Source organism: Artibeus jamaicensis, unplaced genomic scaffold (genome assembly GCF_021234435.1).
Source record: "Artibeus jamaicensis isolate MK-2021 breed Jamaican fruit bat unplaced genomic scaffold, CSHL_Jam_final contig_1998, whole genome shotgun sequence".
Taxonomy (NCBI): Eukaryota; Metazoa; Chordata; class Mammalia; order Chiroptera; family Phyllostomidae; genus Artibeus; species Artibeus jamaicensis.
The window spans coordinates 9,210,547-9,225,285 of NW_026521407.1; the positions used below are offsets into that span (position 1 = coordinate 9,210,547).

General features: G+C 40.4%; 1 pseudogene; it reads right to left on the reverse strand.

Annotated features, from left to right (window-relative positions):
• Window positions 1-727: 727 nt before the first annotated feature.
• LOC119062701 (histone H3.3A-like) lies at window positions 728-13,476 on the reverse strand (annotated as a pseudogene).
• Between the last annotated feature and the right edge of the window lie 1,263 nt (window positions 13,477-14,739).

Sequence of the window (14,739 nt, forward strand, 5' to 3'; positions counted from 1 at the left end):
GGATACCTTAGTTCTGTTCCTAATGCCTTTTAACTGATTGGATTAGGCCCACCCATATTATCCAGCACAATCTCCTTTCCTTAACATCAACTGCTTGTAGATAAATACAATCAGCACAGCAACACCTAGATTAGTGTATGATTGAATAAGTGGGTACCAAAGCCTAGCCAAGTTGTCAGGTAAGACTGACCATTATGGCTAAACCCTGGCTGGTGTAGCTCAGTGGATTGAGCGCAGGCCTGTGAACTAAGGGATAGTGGTTCAATTCCCAGTCAGGGCACATGCCTGGGTTGTAGGCCAGTTCCCAGCAGGGGACTCATGAGAGGCAACCATACACTGATATTTCTCTCCCTCTCTCCTTCCCTTTCCCTCTAAAGATAAATGAATAAAATCTTTATTTAAAAAATTATAAATGCTGGCATTGTCTAGAAAAGTTTAGCAGGTTTATTTATACTGTTTTAAATTTGAGCTGCCGAAACTTGTTCATTGAAACATCTTGACTTGCATTAATACTTAATATCCCTGCATTTATATTAAAAAATTCACATACAAATGAAAACAGAAAAACTGCCAATACCTGATTTCTGTCCCCTATTTTCCACTGGCAATCATATACTTAGGTACCTTTTGACCCCATGGGGAAAAAATATCTAACATTCAGAACTACCAATAACAGGAAGAAGAGAATTTTTTTAAAGAATGAAATGTTTCCCATCAGAGTGGATTCTTAAGCACGTTCTCCACGTATGCGGTGTGCTAGCTGGATATCTTTTGGCATAATTGTTGCACGTTTGACATGGATAGCACGGGTTGGTGTCTTCAAAAAGGTCAACCAACCAGACAGGCTTCACTTGCCTCCCGCGAAGCACCAATAGCTGCACTCTGGAAGCACAGATCTGTTTTGAAGTCCTGAGCAATTTCTCGCACCAGATGCTGGAAGGCAAGTTTGCGAATCAGAAGTTCAGTGGACTGCTGCTAACGTCTAATTTTACAAAATGCCACAGGACCAGACCTGTAATGATGAGGTTTCTTCACCCCTCCAGTAGATGGCGCACTCCTGCGACGGCTTTAGTAGCCAACTGTTTCCTCAGTGCTTTGCCACTGGTCGATCAGCGGGCAGTCTGCTTTGCACGAGCCACGGTATATAGAGGCCTCTTTACTTATCCCCTTCTCCTTCAGCTGGAGTCCTGTGAGCTGGAGGAGGTGCCAGCGTTACAGAGTCACGGTGCCTGGTCAATTTGATATTTTGACTCAGGTTTACACCAGTAAGACTACCACCACAATCAATATATCAAACATTCTCATCATACCCGCAAGTCTTCCCATGGCCCTCCATAACCCCCCTTCCCTTCCTTGCCTCCTTCTCAGGCCCCAGACCTACACAGCCACTGATCTGCTTTTGGCCACTACATTAGTTTGCATTTTCTAGGATTTTTTTTTTTCAAAAATAAGATCATACAATATGTATTCTTTTGGGGTCTGGTTTCTTTCACTCAGCATAATTATCGTGAGATTCATTGATGTTCTTCTGTGCATCTTAACTTATTCTTTTTTATTGTTGCGTAGTATTTCAGAAAATGAATATACTACTAAAGTGTCTTCATTCCCCAGGCGAGGGACATTTGGGCTTCCATTTTGGCAATTATGAATAAGGCTGCTCTAAATGTTTGTGTACAATTTTTGTGTTAATGTAGATTTTTATTTGTACCAATAAGTAGGAGTGTGATTGATAGATTTTATGGTAAACGTATGTTTAGTTTTAAACTGCCAAACTGTTTACCATAGTAGCCACATCATTTTACATCCCCACCAGCAATGCATGAGACTTTCAATGGCTCCCTGTCTTGTCAACACTTGCTATTGTCAGATTTCCCTTTTCAGTTGTAACTTTTCAAATAGGTATACAGTGGTATCTCATTGTGGTTTCAACTTCTACTTCCCAAATGACGAATAATGTTGAACATATTTTCAAATGCCTATGTCACTATCTGTATTCTTTGCTCATCTTTTAGTTGGGTTGTTTGTTTTCTCGTGGTTAAATTAAAAAAAAATTTATGTCCTGGATACGAGTCCATTCTCAAGTATACAGTTTGCAAATAATGTTTGTTAATCTGTGGCTTGTCTTTTTATACTCTTAATTGTCTTTACAGAGCAAACATTTAAAACATTTTGATGAAGTCTAATTTATTTATTTACTTTTTCACATTTTGTTTTGGTGTATCTAAGAACACTTTGCATACCCCAAAGAAAGAAAGGTTTCCTTCTATTTTTTCCTGAAAGTTTTATATTTCACATTTAGATTTATGATTTATTTGGAGTTAATTTTTGTACATGATGTGAGGTATGGATTGTGATTTATTTCTTTTCTCTCTTTTCTTGCCTCTTCCTCCTGCCCATTCTCTCACCTTCCCTCTCTCCCTCTCCTTTCCTTCCTTTCTCCTCTCCCCTCCCTCTGTTCCTTTGCATATTGTCATCCCTTCCAATTGTTTCAACATCATATTTAAAAATACTTCATTTCCCATGAAATTGGCCTTGCATCTGTGTAAAAATTCAGTTGACCCTATCTGTGTATTTCTGGATTTTCTCTTCTGATCCATCAAACTATGAGTCTATCCTTTTGTCAATACTATACTGTAGCTTTATAGTAAGTCTTGAATTTGTGAATCCTCCAAGTTTATTCTTTTTCAAAATTATTTTGTCTATTCCAGTTTCTTTGCCTTTGTATATAAATTTAAGAATCATTTATATTTATGAAATCTCTTTCTGGGATTTTGCATTGAATTTATAGATCAACTTGGAGACAACTGATGGCTTAACAATATCGAGTTTGCTGATATATGAACATAATATATCTTTTCTGTCATATTTGATTTTCTCCATGACCTTGCTATAATTTTCAGCATACAGATTCTTCACATATTTTATTAGATTTGTATCTAAGTACTTTATTTTTCCGTGCTATTGTAATAGCAGTATTTTTAAACACTAATGTTTCCAGTTGTCCAATGTTAGTATAGAGAAACATGATTGATTTTTGTATATTGGCTTTGTAATCTGTGATCCTACTAAATTCACTTTTTAAGTTCTAAGATCTTATTTGTAAATTCCATGGTATTTTCTGTATACATAATCATGTTATCTGTGAAAAGAAACAGATTTATTTATTTTTATTTCCTTTCTGTATGCTTTTCTATTTCTTTTCTGCTTTTGCTGGGCCTTCCAGTATATCCTGAGTAGGAGTGGTTGAGAATGAACATCTGGTTGTTTCTGGATCTTAGGGAGAAAGCATTCCATCTTTTACCATGAGGTTAGATGTAGGATCATTATTTTTTTAAAAGATGACCTTTTTCAGGTTAAGGAAGTTCACTTTTATTCCTAGTTTTTGAGAGTTTTAACCTGAATAGATGTTAATGTTTGTCAAATGCTTTTTCCGTGCCTACTGAGATGACGATGTAGTTGTCATTTTTACTCTATTAATATGGAAAATGACACTGACTGATTTTTGAATGTTTAACTGAACTTGCATTACTAGTATAAATCCCACTTGGTCATGAGGAGTATCCTTTTAATACTGGTGAATTTTATTTGCCAAAATCCTGTGAAGAAGGTTTGCACCTACTTCCAGGAAGAATACTGGTCAACGGTTTTACTTCCTCGTGATGTCTTTGGTTTTGTCATCAGTGATGTTAGTCCCATAGAATGAGTTGAGAACGACTCTCTCCTCTTTAATTTTCTGCCTGTGTTTATGGAGAATACCCATTATTTCTTTCTTAAGTGTTTGATTGAATTCACCCGTGAATCCATTTGTGTCTTGAGTTTTCTTGTGCAAAGATTTTTAACTGCAAATTCAGTTTCTTTGATTTAGGTCCGTTTGGTTACCCACGTCTTCTTGAGTAAGCTTTGGTGTTTGTGTCTTTGAAGTTATTTCTGCATATCTAGATTGTAGAATATGCTGGCGTAGTTGTCAATAATATTTCCTTATTGTCTTTTCAGTATTGAAGACTCTATGGCAATGTCATCTTTCCAACCCTAATACTGCTAGTTTGTGTCTTCCCTCTTTTTCCTTGATCGGTCCTGCTGGAAGTTTATCCACATTATTGATCTTCTCAAGGGACTAGGTTTTGGTTTCATTTATTTTCTTAATTTTCATGTTTTCCATTTTTATTTATGTCCACCCCACTCTTTCTTATTTCCTTTCTCCTGCTTACTTTAGGTTTAAAGTGCTCTTCTAGAAAAAGAAGAAAAGCTGGAAACTGAAGTCATTGACTTGAGATCTTTCTCCTTTTCTAACAAAGGTATTTAGTGCTCAAATTTTCCTCTAAGCTTAGGCTGCACTCCATGAATTTTAATATGATTGTTGTATTTTTATTTTTACTTGGTTCAAATTACTTTCTTTCCCCCCCTTGAACCAGGGATTATTCAAAAGTAAATTACTGAGTTTCCAAATATTTGGGATTTCCAGTTATCTGTTACTGATTTTTTAATTTAATTTCATTGTAGTTACCGAACATACTTTATATGATTTGAATCCTGTTAAATTTATTTAGACTTGTTTTATGGTCTAGGATATGGTTTATCGTGGTACATTTTCAACATGCACTTAAAAATAATGCATATCCTACCGCTACTGGCGGGGTGTTTTATAAAAGTCATTTGGGCCAATTGTTGACAATCTTCTATATCCTTACTGGTCTCTGTCTATTCTCTAAATTATTGAAAGAAGAGTGTTGAAATTTTCAACTATAATTTTGGACTTATCTATTTTTCCTTGAATTTCTAGCATTTTTTCATGTTTTCTGAAGCTCCTCATAAACATTTAAGATTGTTATATACTTTTGATGAATGGACTTATCATTATAAAGTGACCCTCCTTATCCCCAGTAATATTCTTTGAAAGCTCTGAAATCAACTCTCTTTGGTTTAATATTAGCATGACATATCTTTCCCCCACCTTTCTCCATTTAACCTATTTCTGTTTTTATAGTTAAGTGGCTTTCTTGTACGCAGCATGTAGTTGGGTCTTCCTTTTCTTTTTTTAATATTACGGTATAATTGACATAACCTTGTGTAAGCTTAAAGGGTACACCATGTTGGTTTATATGTACATTTGTATATTGAATTATGATTACCACTGTAGCATATATCTCATATAATTATCATTTCTTTTTATGTGGTGAGGACATTTAAGATCTAGCTAGTCTCTTAGCAACTTTGAAGTTTATAACACAGTATTCTTGTCTGTAATCACTATGCTATACACTAGATCTCCAGAAATTATTTATCTACTAGTTGCATTCTGCATTTTTATTTGCTAAACACCGCAACCCTTGGTGGAGCGGAGCTGATGCCTCCTGCCAACTGCCAGCGCTGATCCTACTTCCATGTAAATAAAACACTTGGGAAGTCCCACTCAAGCCTTCTGATGACTGCGACCTCAGGAGAGAACCTGAGTTAGAACCCAGCAAAACCACTCCAGAGCTTCTGATTCTCAGAGACTGTGTGAGATAGTAAGTGTTATTGTTTCAGGCCACTAAGTGTTAGAGTAACTTGTTACACAACAACAGATAACTAATACACATACGTATACATTTAAATACATGCACAAAGAGAGATTTGGATAAACTTGAATCCTCTGGGGAGGAAACTGGCTGTAGGGGGCCGGAGTTTAAGGCAAAGGAATGGAGCACTGATTCATGCTCATGTCATGGGTAGAGCATGAGAACATGATGATCAGTGAAAAAAGCCGGTACTGTAGGCCATATAAAACCTGTGAGATAATACACATTTATTGTTTGAGGCCACTAAGCCTTGGGGTAAGTTGTTAGACAGTAATATATAAATGAAGGCAGTGGGTTTGTGAGTATTAGCGTGAATAAAGGAATATATATGAAATATACGATACCCAGAAGAACACCATAATAAACAATGGTTAAAATTAGTGGGGCCCTGGCTGGTGTAGCTCAGTGGATTGAGCGTGGGCCTGTGAACCAAAGGATCGTGGTTTGATTCCCAGTCAGAGCACATGCCTGGGTTGCAGGCCAGTCCCCAGCAGGGGATGCATGAGAGGCAACCATACATTGATATTTCTCTCCCTCTCTCCTTCCCTTCCTCTCTAAATAAATAAAATCTTTTTTTTAAAGTGCTATTTTCACTTAAAAAAATAAAAAATGAGTGGGAAAAATGTCCTCCAGTTCCAGAGGGTTGTCTCTTGTGAGTGACCAGGGATGAGAAGGGCGAGCCCAGAGGCAGAACCTCAATATTTGCCCCCACCTGGGTACTCGTGCCCTTCCCTAAGGATGGACAGCCCTTTTTGACCATTACTTTTAACGCTGCAGTAACCATCCTTGGACATGCGGCTCTCTATCTTACAGCCCCTTCTGGATGCACTCCTAGAAGTAAGCTAGGTCAGCATATGTGGGTCATTCTTTCTGAGTTCAACAGCTACTTCCCATCATTCAAGTGTTGTTTCCACAGATGCGCACTGAGCATCTCCCGCGTGCAGGGTGCTGTGTTGGAGGTACAGAAGTAAGCAAGACGAGACGAGGCTTTGCTCTCCAGGCATATGAGTTCTAAGGAGTTATTTATATATTAGTTACATAAATAATGATTAATCACATACTAGTTACATATTGGATAACTAGTACTTATTGGAAAGCTCTATTCAACCAACAAAGTAATAGTACCCCAAAAAGGTAGATGTAGATTAAGGGGTGAGGAAGTGTGTGCGGTATCCATGTCCTCTTCCTGCAGGGCCCAGTGCTCTGTAGCTCTTCAGAAAGAATAATGTGAGGATCTCTCCCCTGAAAGGTGTGATGATGTTAGAGACCCACACGTGGGACGATCCTATACTGTTGAACACACAGTGACCAAACACCGTCTAAACAGGACCTGTCGTATGGACATGGCTGTGTGAGTATGGAGACCAGGTAAGAGCTGCATCCAAGCTGCTGATACTGATGGGGGCAGGAAGAGAGTACTTTTTTTGGTATTCAGTTGTTTAATTGGATGCAATGAGCATGTTCCCTTTGTAATGTTTGAAGAGTTTAGTAAAATTCTAAAGGAAACTGATGGAAACCTTGGGCCTAATTGTCACCACCCTCAGTTGCCCAGACATAGACCCTGGGCGTTCTGTTATTGAGTCAGGTGAGGGGAAGGCGGGCCCATTTCATCCTCGTTTCTGAGCTCCCCCACTCTCTTGACTTCCTCATTTAACCTGGTGAGAGTCGTCCATCTTCTGCAGGGAACCACCTCTTAGCTTCAAAGCAGTTGCCTCCACCCCCAGCTGAAAATGACCAAAAACTGCCCTTCTCCTGCCCGGTGTCTGGCCCGGGGGTGAATTCTTCCTTATTCTGTATAAAGAGGCCTCCTTCCCATCCAGAGGGAAAAAAAAGTCTGTGTTTCTCTCACCTGACTTGTGCACAGTCCTTTTAAGGGAAAAATAAATTCCCAGGGATGCCCTATGTTAACAAATTAATTCCACTGTAATATTGCTTATGTATGTATAAACATAAAATTGGTATAAATGTAGCTTTATAGCTCTTATGTGGCTATGAAACCAAAGGCAAATTTTCAAATTAAATAGGAGCAAGATTATAAAACCTATAAAACTCAAATGAACAACGCTAATTTATTGTTTTTTCTCTCTGTAGCGAAGTCACCCCTCCCACCAGGAACAAGTGCCTGCCAGCTACCGCCCAGGTTCTTCTGCCTGGGTGTGCTGTACCGGGGTGTGCCAGGTGGATCTCTCCTGTGTCCCCATGCACTTGATTTGAACTCCTACAAATCTCCCCTTTAAGAATGCATCTCAGGAAGGTTTGACTGTCACACAGTACAAGTGCATCATTTAGGTACCAGGTCTATCCCTGTTTGTTCTTGTCCTCTTATTGGCTCTGAATAATCAAAGTGGCCAAAGCAACCAATAAGCACAAACAGGGACACTGAAATTGGGAGGCAGCTCTTAGTTTTAAAGTGGCCAGAGTTCATTAAAAAAAAGAACATGGCAAGCCCTGGCTGGTGTAGCTCAGTGGATTGAGCACGGGCCTGCGAACCAGATAGTCACGGTTCGATTCCCAGTCAGGGCACATGTCTGGGTTGCAGGCCGGTTCCCTGCAGGCCAGTTCCCAGCAGGGGATGCATGAAAGGCAACCTGTCAGACCTCAATGGTTATACATTGATGTGTCTCTCCCTCTCTCCTTCCCTTCCCCTCTAAAGATAAATAAATAAAATCTTAAAAACATGGCATAATCAATAAAATATATAATAAAAAAGAACAACTACCACTGAGACAGCATTGATGGCCTTGAGGATATTATGGTAGGTGAAGTCAGTCAGAGAGAGACAAATACTGTATGACCTCACTTATGTGTGGAATCTAAAAACATTGAACTCATAGAACAGAGTGGAATGGTGGTTGCCAGGGGCTGAGGGGTGGGGGGCAATGAGGAGATGCCTGTCAAATGTCAAACAGCCAGTTAAAGATGGGTGAGTTTCAGGGATGTAACGTAACATTCAGTATGGTGTCTGTAGTTAGCAATACTGTACTGTGAACTTGAAAACTGCTAAGATGGTCAAGCTTTCTTAATAGGCTCACCGCAACAGCAGCAACAAAATGGTAACTATGCCGGGTGAAAGATGTGTTAACTAACTTTTTTTGCTGGTATATATTTCAAAATATATACATGTATCAAATAAACTTAGATGATATCATACGGCAAATATGTCTCAGTAAAACTGGGGAAAGTTAGCAAATGAAAGCGCAAAGTGAAAAATTATTCCAGAGATTTCTCGTACTCCCAAGAACACTCAGGTAAAGTCAAAGGGATGTTGGGGAAGAAGAGCGCATTCGGAGGCTGTGGCCCTCATCCTTCCATCTACCCCTTAACAACTAAGTGTGCGTGGGCAGACAGTCTTGCTAGGCTTCTGCTTTCTTATCTGAAAAATAGGGATAATACTACTTAGGATAATCCCTCAGGATTCTTATGTTGATTAAAATAAATGGAAAAGTATGTACGAAAGTGCTTGACAACCTACCAAGAAGGATACGAACTATAAACTATTATTCATAGGGGCATGGCGCCATGTGCTTCAAAGTCACCTTGTGACTTGGCTGGTTCCTTGCGACGCCCTCAGGTGCGGTGTCTGTAAAGTGGGGGTAAAAACTGTCACCTCATGGAGTAGGGTGACCATGTAGGCAAAAGCATTTTATCACTTTAAGTGTTTGGGGAACACCTGCCACACTATTGGCAGGCACATAGTGTTTATTCTCATCTCTCTCTGAACCTCGTGTTTCATCTAGAAATGGTAATGTTTGAACTGAATGCTACCTTTAGTCCCAATACTCTGGCTTAGACTTTGGGTCCCTATCTGCAATTGTAAATCAATCAATCAATCAATCAATCAATCGACACAGACTTGTTGATCAATAAGCAAGTGCCCTGTGCTGTGAGGCTACAAAGAAGTGGAAAACAAATCTTCATTTACTAAGCACCTATTTCGTACTTTATCATCTCTGAGCACTAGAGCACCCAGTTTTTAAAAGAAGGGTTGTAAAGCAGCTGGTATAGTGCTTAGCACTTTCTGATGTTTAGTTTCTTTCCAGGAAAGTCCCAATCCCCTTCTAATTTTATATTATCTTTGGTTTCCTGTGACTCGACTGTAAGGTCCTGCAAATAAAGGGCTATACTGTAAAACCCTTTGAATACATTCTGTGCCTACGACAACGTTTTGTGCACACAGAAAAAAAGCAGTTGAATGCACACGAAGAAGCAGCACCATCTTCTGGTCAAAGTGGGTAATGCTGCACTGGGGCGGGAGAGAGATCTCCTAAGTGTAAGAAACCTGTCAGACCTCAACAAAGAGGTTCCCTGTGTGTGTATGTGTGTGTGTGTGTGTGTGTGTGTGTGTGTGCATGCGTGCGCGTGCACACACGCAAAGTCTAGTAGATACCACTTTGCTTTTCCAACTCTTCCATTCTCCACAACCAGAATACTAGCCAGAGGATGTTTGAGGCATCCTGGCCTCTGGATGGCCAGGGTTGCTTTGAGGAAGTGTGACTGAACCACCTCTTTCCCCCTGCGCTGCAGATGGGTGGGTCAGGCTCAGAGAGGTGAAGACTGGGGTCGAGGTGGCCCTGCAAGGCAGCTGCAGTGCCAGGACTGCAACCAGCACTCCCGACTCTTCATTTAGGACGTTTCCCAGGATCCCAGCCAGAGGACACTTTTGTCCTGAAGGCTGAAGTTCATGGCTTTTGAAAGCCATCATCTCTTTGAAGTGGATGTGCAATTCGGGAAAAGTCATTTGGTTGTTGATGGTTGCATGCAGGGATCCAGGTTGGGGAGGTGAGGGAAATACACTATTTTCTGAACATGTTACGTGCTGGGCACTTCATATGTATCATCTTAGACATTATCATCAGTACAATGGAGATAATAATTGCAGCTATTTCAGAGAGTTATTATAAAGTAATATAACCATAGTAATATGTGTAAATGCTGACATATATGTAAGTTATTGGAGTATAGTTAGTAAGCAATCCATAAGCTTTAGGTTTTGTATCGGATTTTCCGGGATTCAGTGAGGGTACTTAGAAAGAGTCTGAGCACTTCAGAGCTTGCTTTTACTAGGCAGGTCTGGAGACGTGTTCTGTCCAGGACTGAGTATCCCCCACTACCGAGACATGACCTTCCTGAGTATTCTACTCAATGCCCGTGAATTGTGAATTTTTACCATCTGGCTGGTGGCAGCAGACACTGTCACTGGCTTTGTGCAAGTGTCAGGCACTGTTCTCTCATCTGTTCAATGGTTCTTTACTGGCTTTGGAGTTTTCTCACACACATGAACTGATCAGTACTCTGCTGAATACTTGAGGGGGACCCTCTGCATGTCTCTGGGGTTCTCTCTCCCCTCTCCAGCTCTCTGTCCTAAGATATCTAACCATCTTGGTCTCCCCAGACCTTCAGTTAGGTCAGCTCAGGAGTTCTCCAGGATCCCTCTGGGTCTCCCCCTGTGCACTGCAGCCCGGAAACTTCCTAGGCAGTGAGCAGGGCGATCTCAGGGTTCACGTCACTTCTTTTCCTGTCTCTTGAGGATCACTGTCCTTCATTACCCATTCAATGTCCAGAGTCTTGCTTGGCTGTTTTGGTTGTGTCAGGCAGAAAGATAAATCTGATTCCTGCTACTTTATCTTTGGAGGGGTAGGTCTCAGGACATATAAGGAGCACATGTCTAGCTCTTAGATTTTGCTGCATAACAGTGACCCTAAATTTAGTGGCTTAAAACAAGTATTTACTAGCTCATGATTTGGGCAGGTTGGCAGTGTGGTCTGGGCAGTGCTGCTGGTCTTGGCTGGACTAACTCCTGTGCTTGCAGTCAGCTGTGAGCCCACTAGGGGCTTCTGCTTCCAGGGCATTTGCTGGCTGTTGGCTGGACAGAGGTGGGCAACAGGGCCACGTGTCTCTCATCATCCAGAAGGCTAGCCTGGCCTTGTTCACATGGTGGCTGGGTTCTAAGTAAGCCCCATAATGAACAATATTGAAGTCTATTCTACCATCACTTTGCTATTATCCCTTTGGCTAAGACAAGTCATGAACTCAGATTCAAGGGGTTGATAAATAGACGCCACCTCTTGATGAGAAGAACTACAAGGTCACACAGAATATAGGAGGGCAAGATTATGTAGTCATTTTTAAGGCCTCATCTACCATAACTATAATTATTTCACTTCAATCCCCACAATAAACCAGGTGGTAGATCTTATCATCAATATTTTCCAGGTGAAAAAAACTGAGGCTGGGGGGGGGCAATAAAAGGGTTACATAAGGTCTCACACTAGTGAAAGGCTCCAGGACTTGACCCAGGAGCCCTCACTGCAGTCTCTGCATTGTGCACTTGGCTTGGTGCACACATGGGGTATGAATGGTTCTGATTAGGTGCATCTGTGTTCAGCGCCATCAACTGTTCATCCCCACCCTGGTCCATGCTACCCCCAGAACTGCCCATTCTTTGGGTCCTTCCTGTCACTCTGCCACCATCTATACTCCAAACAGAGGCCCTGTGGGGCCACTGGGAGCTTGTGTGACTTTCAGAGCCATGTGTTACTGTCCTTGGTGCTGAATGGTCATTGTCGATCATTAGCTTATGACTGTTTCTTCTAATCGAGGGACAATGGTGACATCTGCGTCATATCACTTAGGGCTCCTGAACTAAGGAAGGAATGAAAAGGTGAAGAAAAACAGAAGGCGATGAGGAAGCAGAAAATACACGGTGGGGAGAGGAGTTGCTGCAAGAAAGGGTCTTTTGATTTTGAAACATTTGTTTTCACCATGAAAGAAACCACCCTAGACACAGACTATGGCCCAAATACTGAAAAACTGAAAGTTGTGGAGAAATTTGAGCACTAAGCTAAGCAAATATGGGTGAGTATTGATAAGACTGAGAAAAAATATCAAGATGGTTCAAGTGATATATTAGTCATACTAAAAAGCCCATAATATGTATAGTTTACATATTTATTATAAATTTATACCACATGAAAAACTTACATCTTAGTTATGTAATATGTATATTTATAATATCACACATAAATGTTTTATGTACATTATACATATCTATATAATATACTGCAAAACTATTATGCATAATATAGTATTATAATATGTAGTAATATATTATGCATAATACATAATTATAACATATAATATCACACGTAATATCTAATACTTATTATTATATATTCACTATAAAATTAAGGCATATGAAAAACTTTAAAGAAGGAAGCAATGAATAATCCTGTTCTGTCACTCGGAAATACCTTATTTCATATATCTAGGCTTTGGTTCTAAGACAAATAATTTCTTGTATCACTAAAAAAACTGCTGCCAATTAAACCATGACACAGTACTTTTTATCACTTGGAATTTTTATTGAAAGAGCTCTTAGACTTACTTAAATATATATTTTATATTATTCTCATGCAAACATAAAAGGGAAACTACAAATGAAATAAATGGGGCATTATATTCTTAAGCCATTTTACATTTAGAGTTCAACTCTTCTGAATCATTTTTTTTTGGTTTTCAAATAATCTTTAATTGAAATATTTCCCTTTGTAGTTCTCTTTTTTACAGATTTTATTTATTTATTTTTAGAGAGGGGAAGGGAGGGAGAAAGAGAGGGAGAGAAACATCCATGTGTGGTTGCCTCTCATGCACTCCTCACTGGGGACCTGGCCTGCAAGCCAGGCACATGCCCTGACTGGGAATCAAGCCTGTGTCCTTTGGTTCACAGGCCAGCAGTCAATTCACTAAGCCACCCCAGCCAGGGCTCCCTTTGTAGTTCTTAACTAGTGGGGCATTCCACTGCACCACTGTTGATGTCATGAATGTGGCGTCCATCAACATTGCAGCCCACAGCCTGGGCGATCCCCAGGATCTTTTTATCGCTTCCAGAGAGTTCTGTAGCTAAAGACTGATGTCGCATCTGTTGGGCAATGTTGACAATCTCATCAAAAGTGATATTTTCACCATGCTTAATGTTTTTTGCTTCTTTCTGTTTCACAGTGGTTCTCTGATGGCTTTGATGATCAAGGCAGGGGCAGAAGGCACTGCCTCAATCTGGGCCTGTCTGTCCTGAATGGCCAATTTCACTGTGATTCTCAGTCCCTTTTAACATGTGTTGCTTTGGCGATGTTATCACCAACCTTTTTTGGAGACAGGCCCAGGATGCCGATCTTAGGAGCCAGGGCAAAGATGGCACCGACTTCCCCACCTGCCACCCGTGCACCTCAGGTGTATGACTTTGACCTCACTGGGGTCGAACTGCAGTGGCTCCTTGGAGGTGGCTGGTATCAGGTGAACCAGGATTCAGGACAACCAGAGAAAGTTGCACCTTCACCTCCTCCAAGCCAAAAGCTGAAACAGTTTTTGACCCCAGGTCGTGTGTGTGACTACACATAATTCTTTGTGTTCAAGAGTATGGGGTGATACAGAATCTGTTAGAAGAGTGCTCTGAACTCTTCCAAATTACTGGTGCCCACCTGAAAATTCTGATGCTGGCACCTTGTCTTACCAGGAGGTGTCAGCAGTGACAACTGCTTCACTACTGACATCAAGCCAGCAGCCTCTGCATGAGCTCCCTAGATTTCCAAGTTGTTTAAATGTGGAAAATAAATCTGCATCCTAGAATGTGTGAAGATAGAAACTCTGGTAAACATTATTTCCATTATCTCTCTATGCTTACATGCAAAAGAATAGTGAATGAATAAGTGAAAGTTTTAGATAAGGTTAGACAGAAATGATTTTTGGGAAAGTCGATCCCTACTCTACATTTCATCAAAGTGTAAGATTAATTTTCATCACACTCAACAGCAGAAAAAGAAATTGAGGTAGATCTGGAGTAAATGCTGTGCTTTAAACATTTTTCCCATCACAGAATGTATTAATTACTAAAAGATTCCCTCAAGGTTAAAGAAAAATGATTATAAAACCCATTAAACCATAAAGACGTTAGGGTCATTAATTTTTCAAATCTCACGGTTCAATTTTAAACAGTATTGATTGATTCCCTGCTACAAAAGATGAGGTAGTTAGCACAGTTACCCTTCCGCTCCCTTTGTAAATCACCCAATTTTGTTATTCCTGTGGATTTTCCTTTCACTGGGAGATTCACTAAGCCACCCCAGCCGGGGTGGGTGGGTAGGTGGGTGTGTGTGTGTGTGTGTGTGTGTGTGTGTGTGTGTATCTC